Genomic DNA, 13,729 nt, shown 5'->3' on the forward strand with positions numbered 1-13,729 from the left:
GTGGTGATGGTTTATGCTGAAATGTCCATGTTCTCTTGCCTGAGTCCTCAGGCCATGGTTCATCCTTGCAACATGGCTGGTTAGGATAACACTTGTAGACAATAGTGTGAAAGAGAGTTTTGTTTAGTTTTTGTTGTTGTTTTGTTTTGTTTTGTTTTGTTTAATGTGACACTAAGCAGCCTGCGTGTTGACCACTTTTTTTCTTTAGACCTTATTAAATAGCTAATACTAATGAACAGGTGAAACCTACCAAACAAGTGACCCTTGTCATGGGAAGACTCAAGAAAGAAAAGTTAATCTTCTTTGACCTTGAGCATTATTTAGATCTCTGATTAGTAAAAGTGTAGCATCGGTTGTTAGGGTGCCATGAAAATGTTAAGAGAGGACCCCAAAGATGAGGCGAGAACTGAAAAGTAAGACGGGTAGTAATTGGATTAGAGAAAGGAGAACACTGTGAGGGTCATTTTCCTAAAGTCTTCAAGTACTTACAAAGAAATGTATCAGAAGATACAAGAAAAGGTTTAAAACCACACTGACTTTGGTCCTTACATTTTTGTGTTTTCTGCAAATTTCCTATTAACAAACATATGTTTCTTTTGGATTTTTTTCTTCAGTGTTTTATTGTGGAAAAATTTCAAATGTACAGAAAATTTGAAAAACAGTGTAATATACACCTGCATGCCTACCTCTTAGACTCAACAGTTGTTGACATTTCCCCATATTTCCTTTATTTATATATAATTTTGGGGAATCATTTGAAAGTATGTTATAGACATCATGATTTTTCATCTAAATACTTCAACAGGTGTTTCTGAAAAATAAAGGGATCAGACATGTTTATTTATTGCCATCACATATATTGCTATGCACCAGAAAATTAGCAGTCATCCTCTAGTATTATCCAATACTCATTCCATATTCAGATAACCCCAATTTGTACCCCAAATGTCTTTCATAACATTCTTTGCATGATGATCCAATCAAGGGTAACTTATCACATTTCTTTGTTCTGTCTCTTTAATATGTAGCAGTCCTGCCAGCTTCCTGAGTTAAAGTCAGAAAGAATAGATGATAAAAAACAGAACGTTATCTAAAATTTTTGCATATGTTACTTCATTTGGCATTTATAATCCTGCTTATGATAAAAATGTGCACAGATTTTTAAAAATGGCAAAAATTTTAAAATGTTACCTCTGGTAACTCTATAGCTGTATAGGTAATAAACTTATTTATTTACTTACTTATTTTGCTTCTTTCTATTTATTTATTTTTCTTTGCCAAGTGTATTTTAACAATGAATGTGTAATTAAAAAGGTGTCCAAGATGGAGGTTAGACTAACAGAAGGATTACATTGGGGAGGGGGGGTTTACTAAACATTTTAACTGTGAAGTCAATGTTTGAGGAAGAATGTTGAATTGTACATAACTTTTTTTTTTTTTTTTTTTTAAGGGAAAAGAACCATTTCTGCCTAATGGGTAGGGGTAGGAGTGGTTTGGCCTGAGGTGAAAGGAGAGATATCAGCTCTCTCTTTTTTAACACTGTTCAAGCAGTTTATCCACTAGCCTACTGGCATGTCAGGGTTAGAGTGGAAGAAGCTTGGATTTGGGAATTTCAGATTCAGCTCTGCCACTAACGAGCCATTTGACCTAAGCAGGTTACTTGACTTCTGGAGACAGCTTTCTCAACCGTAAAATGGGCATAATTATGTCTCACTCAACTGTTGTTAGAATTAGCAATTTTAAGCAGTATATAAAAAGCAGCTGATATCATATTTATACTTCAGATATAATTTAGTTTAAACAACACATGGTTTAATATTCATATTGAGTAAGAACCTGTCATAAGGTGGTTGGTTAGTCTATAATAACATTATTACCATCTTATTTCAGAATATTTAAAAATACATAATCTCAGGGCACCTGGCTGGCTCAATTAGTAGAGCATGTGACTCTTGATCTTGGAGATGTGAGTTCAAGTCCCATGTTGGGTGTAGAGATTACTTTAAACACACACACACACACACACACACAATCTCATTTAATTCTCACACTAATGCTTAAAGCTAAGTACTCTTATCTGCTGTAATCATGGAGGAACCTAAAACTCTGAGAAGTAAAGTGACTTGTCCAAAGTCACACAGCTAGGAAGGAGCACAGCTAGGGGGCAAAACCAGGTTCTGTGATTACAAATTCAATTATTTAACAAAAGTCCTTATAAAATCATGGAGTCAGGTATCAAAGAGGCTTTAAATTTAAAGGTCGTTTCTTCCAGTTACTATGTATACTAAGACAAAGTGTATGTTTTCAATACTGAATTCATTTTTCTTTCTTTTTTTCAAAATTTAAATTCAATTAGCCAATATATAGTACATCACTGGTTTCAGAGATAGTGTTCAGCAACTGTGTTGCGTAGAACACCCAGTGCTCATCATATCATGTATCCTTCTTAATGCACATCACCCAATTTTCCCATTTCCCCACCCAATTCCTCTTTAACAACCCTCAGTTTGATTCCCATAGCTAAGAGTCTCTCATAGTTTGTTTCCTACTCTGATTTCTTCCCACTGTTTTCCCTCCCTTTCCTTGTAGTCTTCTGCACTGTATCTTATATTCCACATGAGTGAAACCATATGATAACTGTCTTTCTCCAATTGACTTATTTCCCTTAGCAAAATACCCTCAAGTTCTATCCACACGGATGTAAATGGTAAGTATTCATCTTTTCTGATGGTTGAGTAATATTCCATTGTATACATATTTACACCACCTCTTCTTTATCCATTCATCTGTTGATGGACATCTTGTCCCCTTTCATAATGTGGCTATTGTGAACATTGCTGCTATGAACATTGGGGTGCAGGTACCCCTTTGTTTCACTACATCTGTATCTTTGGGGTAAATACCCAGTAGTGCAATTGCTGGGTTGTAAGGGCGCTCTATTTTTAACTTCTTGAGGAACCTAAATACTCTTTTCCAGAATGGCTGTACCAGCTTGCATTCCCACCAACAGCATAAGAGGATTCCCTTTCTCCACATCCTCACCAACTTTTGTTGTTTTCTGTCTTGTTAATTTTAGCCATTCTGACTGATGTAAGATGGTACTTCATTGTGGTTTTGATTTGTATTTCACAGATAACAAGTGATGTTGAGCATTTTATCATGTGTCTGTTAACCATTTGTATGTTTTTTTTTTTTTTTTTTTTTTTGGGAGAAGTGTCTGTTCATGTCTTCTGCTCATTTCTTGACTGGATTATTTGATTTTTGGGTGTTGAATTTGATAAGTTCTTTACAGATCTTTGATACTAGCCCTTTATCTGAGTTGTCATTTGCAAATATCTTCTCCCATTCTGTAGGTTGCCTTTTAGTCTTGTTGACTGCTTCCTTTGCTGTGCAGAAGATTTTATCTTGATGAAGTCCAAATAGTTCATTTTTGCTTTTGTTTCCTTTGCCTTTAGAGACATGTTTAGCAAGAAGTTGCTGTGGCTGAGGTCAAAGAGGTTGCTGCCTTTGTTCTCCTCTAAGATTTTGATGGATTCCTGTCACACATTTAAGTCTTTGATTCATTTTGAGTTTATCGTTGTGTTTGGTATAAGAGAATGGTCCAGTTTCATTCTTCTGCAAGTGGCTGGCCAATTTTCCCAGAAGGATTTATTGAAGAGACTGTTCTTTTCCCATTTCAATACTGAATTCTATTAGAGTTTACAGGACAGTGGCTGATAGCCATTTTCAAATTGCTGATTTAGTTGAATGTTATATGTGTGCTCCTTATTTATGCTAATGACAGAAAAGACATCTTGAGTAAGTGAAACCTACATATAAATGAAAACTTAGGTTTTAAATGTTTGTGTACCTAAAGGTTTATACTTTGGAAGTTAACATAGTACAGTGGCACACGCGTGGAATTGGAGTCTGGGTTTAGATGCTGGTTTTTAAGTTCTGTGCCCTTAAGCTAGTTATCCAGTGTAAGCCTAGTACTATACTATAGGGTGGCTTTGGTAATTGTGTGAACTAGTGTACAATAAACACTTGCACTGTGCATAGATACAATCAGTACTGGTTTGTCTTTCCTCATTTAATCTACAAGTTTTCGATCCTTGGACAAGACTTTGAAGATGGGAGACATGAAGGTGGTTTCGATAATATTAAATTATGCTATCAAGTAGCTTTATATCACTACCCAATCCTGCCCATGTTTCCCTTGAAGACTTCCCCCAGTGAAGTCTTGGGGTTGTATGGGTAACGTTGGAAATCCTTTCTGCTTATATGAGACTCTCGTATTTCTTGCAGCTATTTAGAAGTGGAAGAAAGATTGTTCTGCTTATCTATTATTGATTAACAAACAACTTAAAAATCATAAAAATTATATGGGGGCAGAAATTCACTTGGGGCTTGGCTGGATGGATTATTCTCCTCCACGTGGTATTGAGGACCCCTTGGTGGTATTTAACTTGTGGCCTGGGTGATCTGGGGTTCTAGAAGGCTTCGTTCATATATCTGGCACAGTGGTAGGTACAGTTAGAAGGCTAGGCCCAGGTGGGTCCTCCCCCCACACCCCCCACTCCCATGTAGTCTCACAACCTCTCCACATGGTCTCTCCAGCAAGGTAGTTGGACTTCTCCCACAGTAGCTCAGGGTTCTAAGATCAATGGTTCCAAGGGACAGGAAGTGGAGCTGCCTGTCTCTTACAGTCTGGGCCCAGAACTTGGGATATTTACTTCTAACGTATCCTATTAGTCACAGCAGTCACAGAGCCCTCCCACATTCAAGAGTAGGAGACACAGACCCTACCTCTTTGTGCAAAGATTGGTAACAATTTGTCATGAAAGCACTTGAATACCATATGCTTGAAGCAAGTACATGTCAAAGGGGGCACAGTTCAGATTCAAATAAGCACAGTTATGTGCCAGATACTTTGTTGGAATAGCTGATTACTTGTAGATCAGCTCCTGCAGATGTTCCCAAGTGCTTCCGCATTCCATTACTTGGGAAGAGAAGTATACCTGGAATCTGCCCTTTACTTTCAGTTCTGTGAATCGCTTCATTATACTTTCACCTCACATTCATGATCTGGTGGAGATGTAATCCTTTACTCACATATTACTCAGATCTCTACATAACTCACCACTTCTGGGAAATCTTCCCTGGTAAAAACAGGAATAGCCAGCTCCTTCTCTCTCCACTGGAGAGATGTGTACTGTGTCTTTAAAACTTTTCCAAAATTCAGAACAAAGAGAATTATTATCGGGAGGCACGCTCCAGTAAATTGCACTTTGTTAAATTAAAAAAAGAGACACCCCCCCCCCCCCCACACACACAGTCCTCTTAGGTAACAGTGTTACACTTCAAAATTTTCAATTTAATTTATTTCTTAGTTGTTACAATTAGAGATACCTCAGATGCTAATAATCCTTTTTAGCAGGTTAGTTGCTCTCTCAGTAGCTTTGGAAGGTAGTAAGCAGCCACCAAAATTAATTATGTTTTAAGTTAATTATACATGCTAATTATAGTTAATTGTACTATATTTCAAAACTTAGAGGATATGTCTTAGTTCTTAATAGAGTTTACCATGCATAACAGTTCTAGTTAGTGTTTTTGTTAAGATGAGAATAAATAGGAAGCTTATAAAAATGAAGCAACTAATCACTCTCCTTTTAAGTCAAAGTTCAATCACCCAGAAAAACCTAAATAGCTGATACATTTATGCTTCTTTGTTTCAGACTGCAGAGTACAAAAATAAGTGTACTTTGATTGTAAAACTTAGTGTATTTAGGGTAAACATGTCCCCAAACTCCTCTTATTGTCTTATGTATAAATGTACTTAAATATTACTGTCTCTAAAATGACACTGAGGTTTTACTCTAGTCATGAAAATTATAGAAATTTTTATTCTAGCCTAGAACGTGCTTTAGTACTAACCCAAGGGAATTAGGTGGCTATTTGTAAGCTAATAAAGAGTCCTTAAACTCCATTATACAAATGATGCACTGCCCCCTTTGTATTGGGTCTAATGGCTTCCCTCTTCAATAGAGCTGGATCCTTGGGCACACACTCAGGAGACATCCAATGGTTTAGAGGTAGATTGCTTTGGGAGCACTGGAGCAGCTGAGGGACTGAATTACACTACTGAGAAAGGAAAAAGGAGGACAGTTAAAATAAGACAGAATTCATCTTTGGAGGACATAGTGGCTGCAGACTGGCAGAATTTTCAACATCTCAGGCTGTGAGATGAAAACACATAATTTTGTGAAATTATTATTTCACATTAAATTAATTAATTAAATTAATAAATTATTATTTACATAATTAATTATGTGAAGACACATAATTTTCAGTTTTCATTTGTATTTTGGGGGTGCTCTAGAAAGCTTAGACAAAAATAATTAAATTCAAATGTCAAGTGCATTTTTAGCCAGCCCATTTACAGGAGATTCTCTGTTGGTGTAGGAACTGTTCTGATGTTCATTCCTTGAAGACTGCTGCTATTCCCTCCAGGTCAGGATGTAGGGGGAGGAGTTAGTGAAGAGTCCCTAATTTTACTTATCTCAGTCCCCATCTTCAAATGATTGAAAGCGTTTCAATCATTTTGAGTTTCCATAACGTTTGAGGAGAGCTTGGGGTGTTTGTGTGTGTTCTGGGCAGTGCCTGGCATTTTGCAAGGGACTGATGAGCAATCAGTAATGATAATCAGCACCTCTCCTTTGCCAGTAGACCAGGAAGATCGCTGCTATCCTCTCAGCAAAGAGCGAACTAATAAGCAGGGATTCGGGCCAACCTCTTCTTTCCGTTGCAGCTTCTTGTTATTTACTCTGGCTTAATGAATGGCCACCAGCTGGCAGACACAACAGCTTCATAATATTTGCATACAATTTGTTTGGGTCGGTTTTTCATTTCTCTCTCCGCTTGAAGCTGGGGTTACCCAGAGGAGAATTCAGGCAAACTCTGGAGACGGAGGAGAAGAAGATTTCGTTTTCTAGTGATTTCTGGGAGGAAATTCAGGACGGGCAGGGTGAAATCGGGTACCATTTGGTTAAGGTTTAAAAAAAAAAAAAATCATCCAGTGTGGGGGCCAGGTGGTTCTTCAGTGGGAGGGCCACGCAAGACGAAACCAGCTTTGGCGAAAGGGGGGAGAGGGAGAGAGAACGAGAGCAGGGCTAATGAATGAAGGGGATTCCGCTGAGCCTCCAAACCCTGTGCTCCCACCCCCCCCACCTAGCTGCGGGACATTGCCTCGGGAGGAAAGCCCCGGAATCCCGAACCAGCCTCACGCTGAGGCTTACGGGAGCCCCCGGACGCGCGCGCGGAGGTCGAGGCGGCGGGCGCCTGTCCCTTTAAGGGGCCGGTCTCCGGGCACCGCCGGCCCAGACGCCGGGACGTGCCGGGGGCCGCCCCGCCCCGAAGCTGCCCGTTTCCTGCCGGGCGGCGCGACGGCACCTGAGCAACTGCGGTGGTGGCGGCGCCTCAGAGCGGGCGGCCCGGGCTGTAGTGCCCGTGCCGCCGCGTCTTCCCGGTCTCCTTTCCCGGCTGCGCAGAGTAAGGGTAAGCAGGCCGCGCCGGGCCTGGCGCCGGTCGCGGGGACCGCGGGGACCGCATGGGGGGAGGGTTGTGCCAGCCGCGGTGTCCCAGGGCGGGCGGGAGGGCTAAGCCGGACGGGGGGCGCGGCCCCGGGGCCCGGACGCCGCCCGCTGCTTGCCCCTCCTCGCCGGTAGGCCTCGGGCGCCGGGTCGCCGCGGCGGGAGAGTTCCGAGGGACCGCTTGGCCTCGCCGGGCCGCTAAGGGCCCGACCCCGGCTCCGCGGCAGCGCTGGCGGGCGCGGAGTCTCCTGGGGATGTCTCCCGGTGAGAGGTTGGCCGGAGAGGGCCCTGGGGTGACCGAGGCACCTATTTTTAGCCGGGCCTGAGGGCCCCCAGGAGGAAGGCGGATTACCGCGTCCTCGGCCGGTGGACAGAGGGAGCCCGTCTCCGGCGGCGTCCCTGGGCCGGAGCTGGGCCATGCTTACGCCATGCTGGAATTTCAGTTCTCGCTGTCCCTCCGGATACTTAGGGAACCGGCGCTGGCCCCCTTCCCAGTGCTCCCTCCCACCGCCGTGTGCGAGTCCCCGGGTCGCGGTGGGGGGCGGTTGGGGCTAGGAAAGCGGCCTGAGGGGAGTTTGGAAAAATGTGGACCGCCCTCCAGCCGGGGGAAGTTATCCCTTCCTCTCCCCGAGGGGTGTGTCTTCCTTAGCGATTCCCCCTCCCCCTTTCGGTTTCCAACAATGAGATTTTTGGCGTTGGGGAGCTCCGCGGAAAATCAAACCGGCCCCCTAGAAAAGTCGTTCGGTAATCAGACACCTGGTGTGGGATGTGCAGCCCCGCACACACGTTTGTCGTGAAGGAGTGTGTGTGCACCAGAGACGGGGAGCTCCCAGCACGGGGAGCGGCATCCTAACCTCGTCCAGCAGCAGCTTGATTAGGTTCAAGAGCGGGCTGTTTAATTTTAGACATTCCTTCTCCCGGGAGGAAGGAGGAATCGAAATTCGTATTTGGGCCTGTATCAGAGAAGGATTCCATAGCAGACGTGTGCATATGCACTGTCTAAAGAGCTGACTGTTTAAAGTTGTGGGTTTTTTTTGAGATGCTTTGTGGAAAGTCCTGAAGATTTTAGACACCCGTGCCTTGCTATAGATAAATACCTTGGGATGTACGAAACACTTTGAATTGAGTAGGAATTGATTTAAAGTTTGAGTTCTTGCTAAATTAGGTTGCACTGGTGCTACCTCACCTAGCCGGCGTCTCCAGGTTGGCTAAAACGGTTGCTAACAAGATTGGGATGATCTTCCCAAGAATAACAGAGTACTCTGGTAGACCTGCTTTGCTGTAGACTTTGGTATTTACTGTGTTCTCTCATAAACAAGCTTCCCCCTTCGCCCTTTGTCTTAGGATCTAACAAGAAGTAGCTGGGCTTATTGGTAGGTTCTAAGAAAAACATTAATTTCCCTCCGTAACATTGAATTAGAAATGAGTTTTCTAATTTTGCAGCATGAGCAGTCATAACAGTATCTGTCAGGTGTGCTTGGAGAATGAGGTGTTCTGTTTACCTTTCTGAGACTCCTACTGAAACTTAAAAGATAAGAAAGCATAATGAAAATTTTTCGTAAATGTGTTAAGCACTTTAAAATTATAAAGGATATCAAATATTATTTAACCTTTTCTTGATGACTCAGGGTCAGCAATATGGAGAACCATTTATGATTTTGTTCCCAATTTAGTATTTTTTGTATTTTTCCTTAACATCAGTGTCTCTTCTGCTTGCTTGATGATGTGTTTTCTTGGATCTCTCACTCCAAGTCTTCTTCCAGTTTGTAGGCCTTAATCTCCTTTGAGTAGGGAAAACATTTTAATAATTAGATGTTAAATAACAGTCAATATGGCTTTTCTAAAGGGCCTAATAAGTGAAGGCTTTTTTGAAGGACTGAAGGACTCATGTTAAAATTGTTACTGTTATTGAAGTAAAAATTGAATTTTACCTGAAAAGATATGGAAAGATGTATATTTAATTGAATATTTATTCTAATTTTTGTATTGCAAAGAAAGTTTTAATCTAAAAGATCTCTAATGTTTCCAGGAAGGTTTTGGGTTTTTTAGGGATCTGATCTCTAATGTGTAATAAAGAAGTGAAGAGAAATCATGCTTTGCAGGAACATTAAAATATTTGAGGATGACAGCATCTTATAAGCTGCTTGTTCTTGTACTGTTTATGTTTTTAATTACATTGAAGGTAAATCCAGAGTATACTTAGAGGTTAGAAGCAAGTAACTGGTTTTTTATAAATGACATTGATTACTCTTATGCATAAATAGAGTTGGGTTTTACTGCTTTCTCTTCCAGTTTTTGTGAACATGACTTTGGATGTTCTGATCTTAAAAATGTAGTTCATGTGCAAATCAAAAGGAAAACATTGGTTTAGGTAAGAGTGTAAGCTACTTTTTCTATAAACAGAATTAAACGGGAAAAACTTAAGTACTGTGAATTAAGGAGTTTGATGAACTTAACTTGCTGTAGCTGAGCTGTAGAAAAAGAAATGATAATTTGTAATTGTTTGCATGCCAGGCTGTTCACTTGCTGTTTAAATATTTTTGGATCTTTGAGAGAGAGAGCAAACCATTTAGGCTTCCCCCTCACCCCATTGGCTTTAACGTTGGAAGGATAGGCAAAATGTACTTTTAGTACTAAGCCTAGTTTTAGTAGAGACTCTGCTAGGAGATAGAGTATTCCTAGGCATTTTTTAAGAAATGTTCCACTCCTTTCGAAAAAGTTGTGATGTAGTATTTTATGTATCATCTTTACCACAGGTGGATTAAGAACTTTTAGCTTAAAGTTTCAGCAAAGTGATTTGTACACTAAGTAGAACCCAAGTTAATTTGTTTATACTCTCCCCTCCTTCCAGGACATTGCTTTTTGGGTTTCTCTCCTAGTAATTGCTTTGCTCTTTCTACCTTATGATTCATCCTCTACTCTTGAAGTAGAAGTGCTCAGTCCTTGGTTCACTTTTCTTTTTATACTCCCTTGGTGATCTCATCCAATGTCATGGCTGATGGCTTCCATATTTATATCTCCAGCCCAGGCTTTCCTTTTGTACTCCAGACAACCTGTTCTGCTTTTCCACTTGTAGGTGAAGTAGTCAACTCAAAGCTAACTTCCATTTTTCCCTTTAAAACTCCTATGGTGCAGTCTATGCCATCTCATTTGATGGCAGCTCTACCTAATATTCAGGCAAAAGAAAAGTTGCGAGTCATTCCTGACTAATCTCTTTTTTATCCTTTACACTTGGCATTCTTGGCTTTGTGTTATCTTGGAAGTATATCCAGAATCTGGTCACTTCTTACCACCTGTATTGCTTGCTAAGTTGGTCCCCACCATCTTATCTTTAGCCTCGAGTTTGGTGATTAGCCTCCTGAAGGAAGAAGCGTTCCTGCTTCTTCCCTAGCTCCCTTAGTCTTTTTCAAGCAGATCCAATCACTTCTCAAAACACTGCAGTGACTTTTCATTTGCGGAATAAAGGCCAAAGTCCCTATAGCCTGCAGTGCCTTATAGAATCTCCTCTTCCATATCCTTTACCTCTCAAGTTAGCTACTGCTCTACCCCCTACTTATTTCTTTCCAGCCCTGTTTGCTGTCTTAAGGCCTTTAAATTGACTGTTGTCCCTCCTTGGATCATTTTTCCCTAAGATATCAGCATGCCCAACTCTCTCGTCTCCTTCAAATCTTTATTCTTCACATGTTTTTCAAAAGGTCTATCTTAACTGCTTTATTTAAAGCTGCACTCCCTTGGGATGCCTGGGTGACTCAGTCGGTTAAGCGTTCTTCAGCTCTTGGTTTTGGCTCAGGTCCTCATTTCAGGGTGGTGATGCAGCCCCGTAGTGCGGCTCTAAGCTCAGTTGGGGAGTCTGCTGGAGATTCCCTCTCCCTTTCTTTCTCAAATAAATAAATAAATGAGTCTTAACAAAAAAATAAAGCTGCACTCCCCTACTTAATGAGTCTTGTATGCAGCTCTGTTTTCTCCATGGCACTTGCACCTTCCAATATACTATATAGTTTCGTTGTTAATCGTGTTCATTGTCTCTCCTCTCTGCCATACATACTGTACATACTGTAATGTAACCTTTATGAAGACAGGGCGTTTTGTCTGTTTTGTTTATTGATGGATCCTAAGGGTCTCGGATTTATTAAATAAGATATATTAAATATTTATTTAATAAATAAATATTTATTATTATTTGGATTTATTAAATCCAAAGTAAAGATTTATTAAATATCTGTTCATTGTAAGTGAATTAAATCCTTATCCTGCAGTTTCTTTCTGTGATGGATTCATTCTTGAACACATGGAGTTTTCAGTTTGCTCCTTACGCAGGAACAGAGAACAGAAGAAAAGTGGCAAGAGCCTTTGGGATTCCTTGTTGGAGGTAGTGATGTTAGAGTGCTAAGATCTTCTGGACCTTCCCTGTGCGATTAGGACCATTGGTTAGGTGACTTAAAAAGTTGGTTGAAGCAAGAACTCATATCTATATGTACCTTAAGTGTTTTTTTTTTTTTAACTCAAAACATTTATTTTTGTCTTTTTATTTGGATCAGTCTCTGAGTAAGGGTTACTGATCTTTTTTCTGTAAATTATACCCTGGAAGCATTGCCTATGGTTTCTAATATTGGTTTCTTTTTCTTTTTTTTTTTTTTTTTAAAGATTTTATTTATTTATTTGACAGAGAGAGATCACAAGTAGGCAGAGAGAGAGAGAGGAGGAAGCAGGCTCCCTGCTGAGCAGAGAGCCCCATGCGGGACTCGATCCCAGGACCCTGAGATCATGACATGAGCCGAAGGCAGCGGCTTAACCCACTGAGCCCAGGCGCCCCTCTAGTATTGGTTTCTTTAAAATGGAGTGAAAATCTGGGCTCTGGGAAGCATTCCAAGTTAAAAATCATTCTAGATTTTCCTTTCATTAAGGCCTTCCAAAGGATGTAACTTAGTTTTTATAGAAATAACAGCTTCTGTTTTTAATCTTCTATTTAATGAATTTATAGAAATAAATGAGTATATAGGAGAGTAGACTGCTCTCCAGAAACATTTAGCTTTCTGTAGATATTAGCTCTTGTGTTTTTACCAAGGGGAGAAATGTCATTTACTGCAGTGGAAGAGAATCTTGAAGATAGCTTCCATATTGAAAAGGTTTTGTTGCGGTATAGGATCCTAGCTGCCTACCATTACTTGAGGAAAATGTCCTTTATCCACATTTCTTTATTTTGACTGGTTAGTAATATTTATGATTAGTTATCAGAACTTATATGGTTTTCAGTAATTGGCTATCAAGAGACCTGATATTCTACATTCTTACTGGAAAATGTGGGGCAATTATTACTTATTTTTGCTCATGAGTCATTTAAGTTGCCAGGGAAACAGTCTGGCCTGGTGTAATAAGCTGGAAGTCCGTACTTAGGAGACCTACACGTCTTAAACTTTAATAACTCCTAGGTTTTATGCAATTTTCTTTTTTCTCAGTACTTTATATAATGTTTGGTGTAATGGAAAAAGCATGGTAGGGAGTCTGAAGAGCTTAAGTTTGGTCTTGCTAGTTAGTACCACTTACTGTATGTGTGAACTTACTATCTTTAACCTGCCTAAGGCTCATTTGCCTTGCTTGTATTATCTTACTAGTTGCTACATAAGAGATAGCTAATTATTAGAGTACTGTAAGTCTCTGTGAACACTTTCTGTACAGTACCATATTTAATCCTTCTGAACAGTTTTATGAGATTGTTACTATTGGGTGGAAACTAGGGAGACAGGTTAAATAATTTGTCCAAAGAGCAGCAAGAGGAGGAACCTGAATGTGAACTGAGGTGTTCTGACCCTAGAGTCTGTCCTCACTCATTGAGCTGTTTTGTAAGTATGCTTTCTAAAAATAGAAAGCAGGAAGGAAAAGGAAGGAAGGAAGTGCCTGGTTGCCTCAGTTGGTGGAGTGTGGTCCATCATTGGTGGAGTTCAAGTCCCACAATGGGTGTAGAGATGTCTTAAAAATAGGGGTGCCTCCATGGGGCTTCCTGCTCAGCTAAGCAGGGAGCCCACTTCTTTCTCTCCCTTTGCTGCTCCATTTGTGTTCTCTCTCTCTTATATTCTCTGTCAAGTGAATAAATAAAATCTTCAAAAAAAATAAAAATAAGGCACTGTCCATGTGCAATTATCTGTTAGGTGTTAGAAAAC

General features: G+C 40.5%; 1 protein-coding gene across 5 annotated transcripts in view; it reads left to right on the top strand.

The window, feature by feature from the left end:
• Positions 1-7,400: 7,400 nt before the first annotated feature.
• KTN1 (kinectin 1) overlaps positions 7,401-13,729 on the top strand; it is a 101,951-nt gene continuing 95,622 nt past the window's right edge. For 4 of the 5 annotated variants that reach the window (XM_059182167.1, XM_059182169.1, XM_059182171.1 and 1 more), the window contains exon 1: positions 7,401-7,536. The gene's annotated coding sequence lies outside the window, so the exon portion shown is untranslated. Of the gene's footprint in view, positions 7,537-7,727; positions 7,836-13,729 lie in introns of those variants that run through there. The other variant, XM_059182168.1, reaches the window with a different exon arrangement.

The sequence above is a fragment of the Mustela lutreola genome, chromosome 7, assembly GCF_030435805.1.
Source record: "Mustela lutreola isolate mMusLut2 chromosome 7, mMusLut2.pri, whole genome shotgun sequence".
NCBI lineage: Eukaryota > Metazoa > Chordata > Mammalia > Carnivora > Mustelidae > Mustela > Mustela lutreola.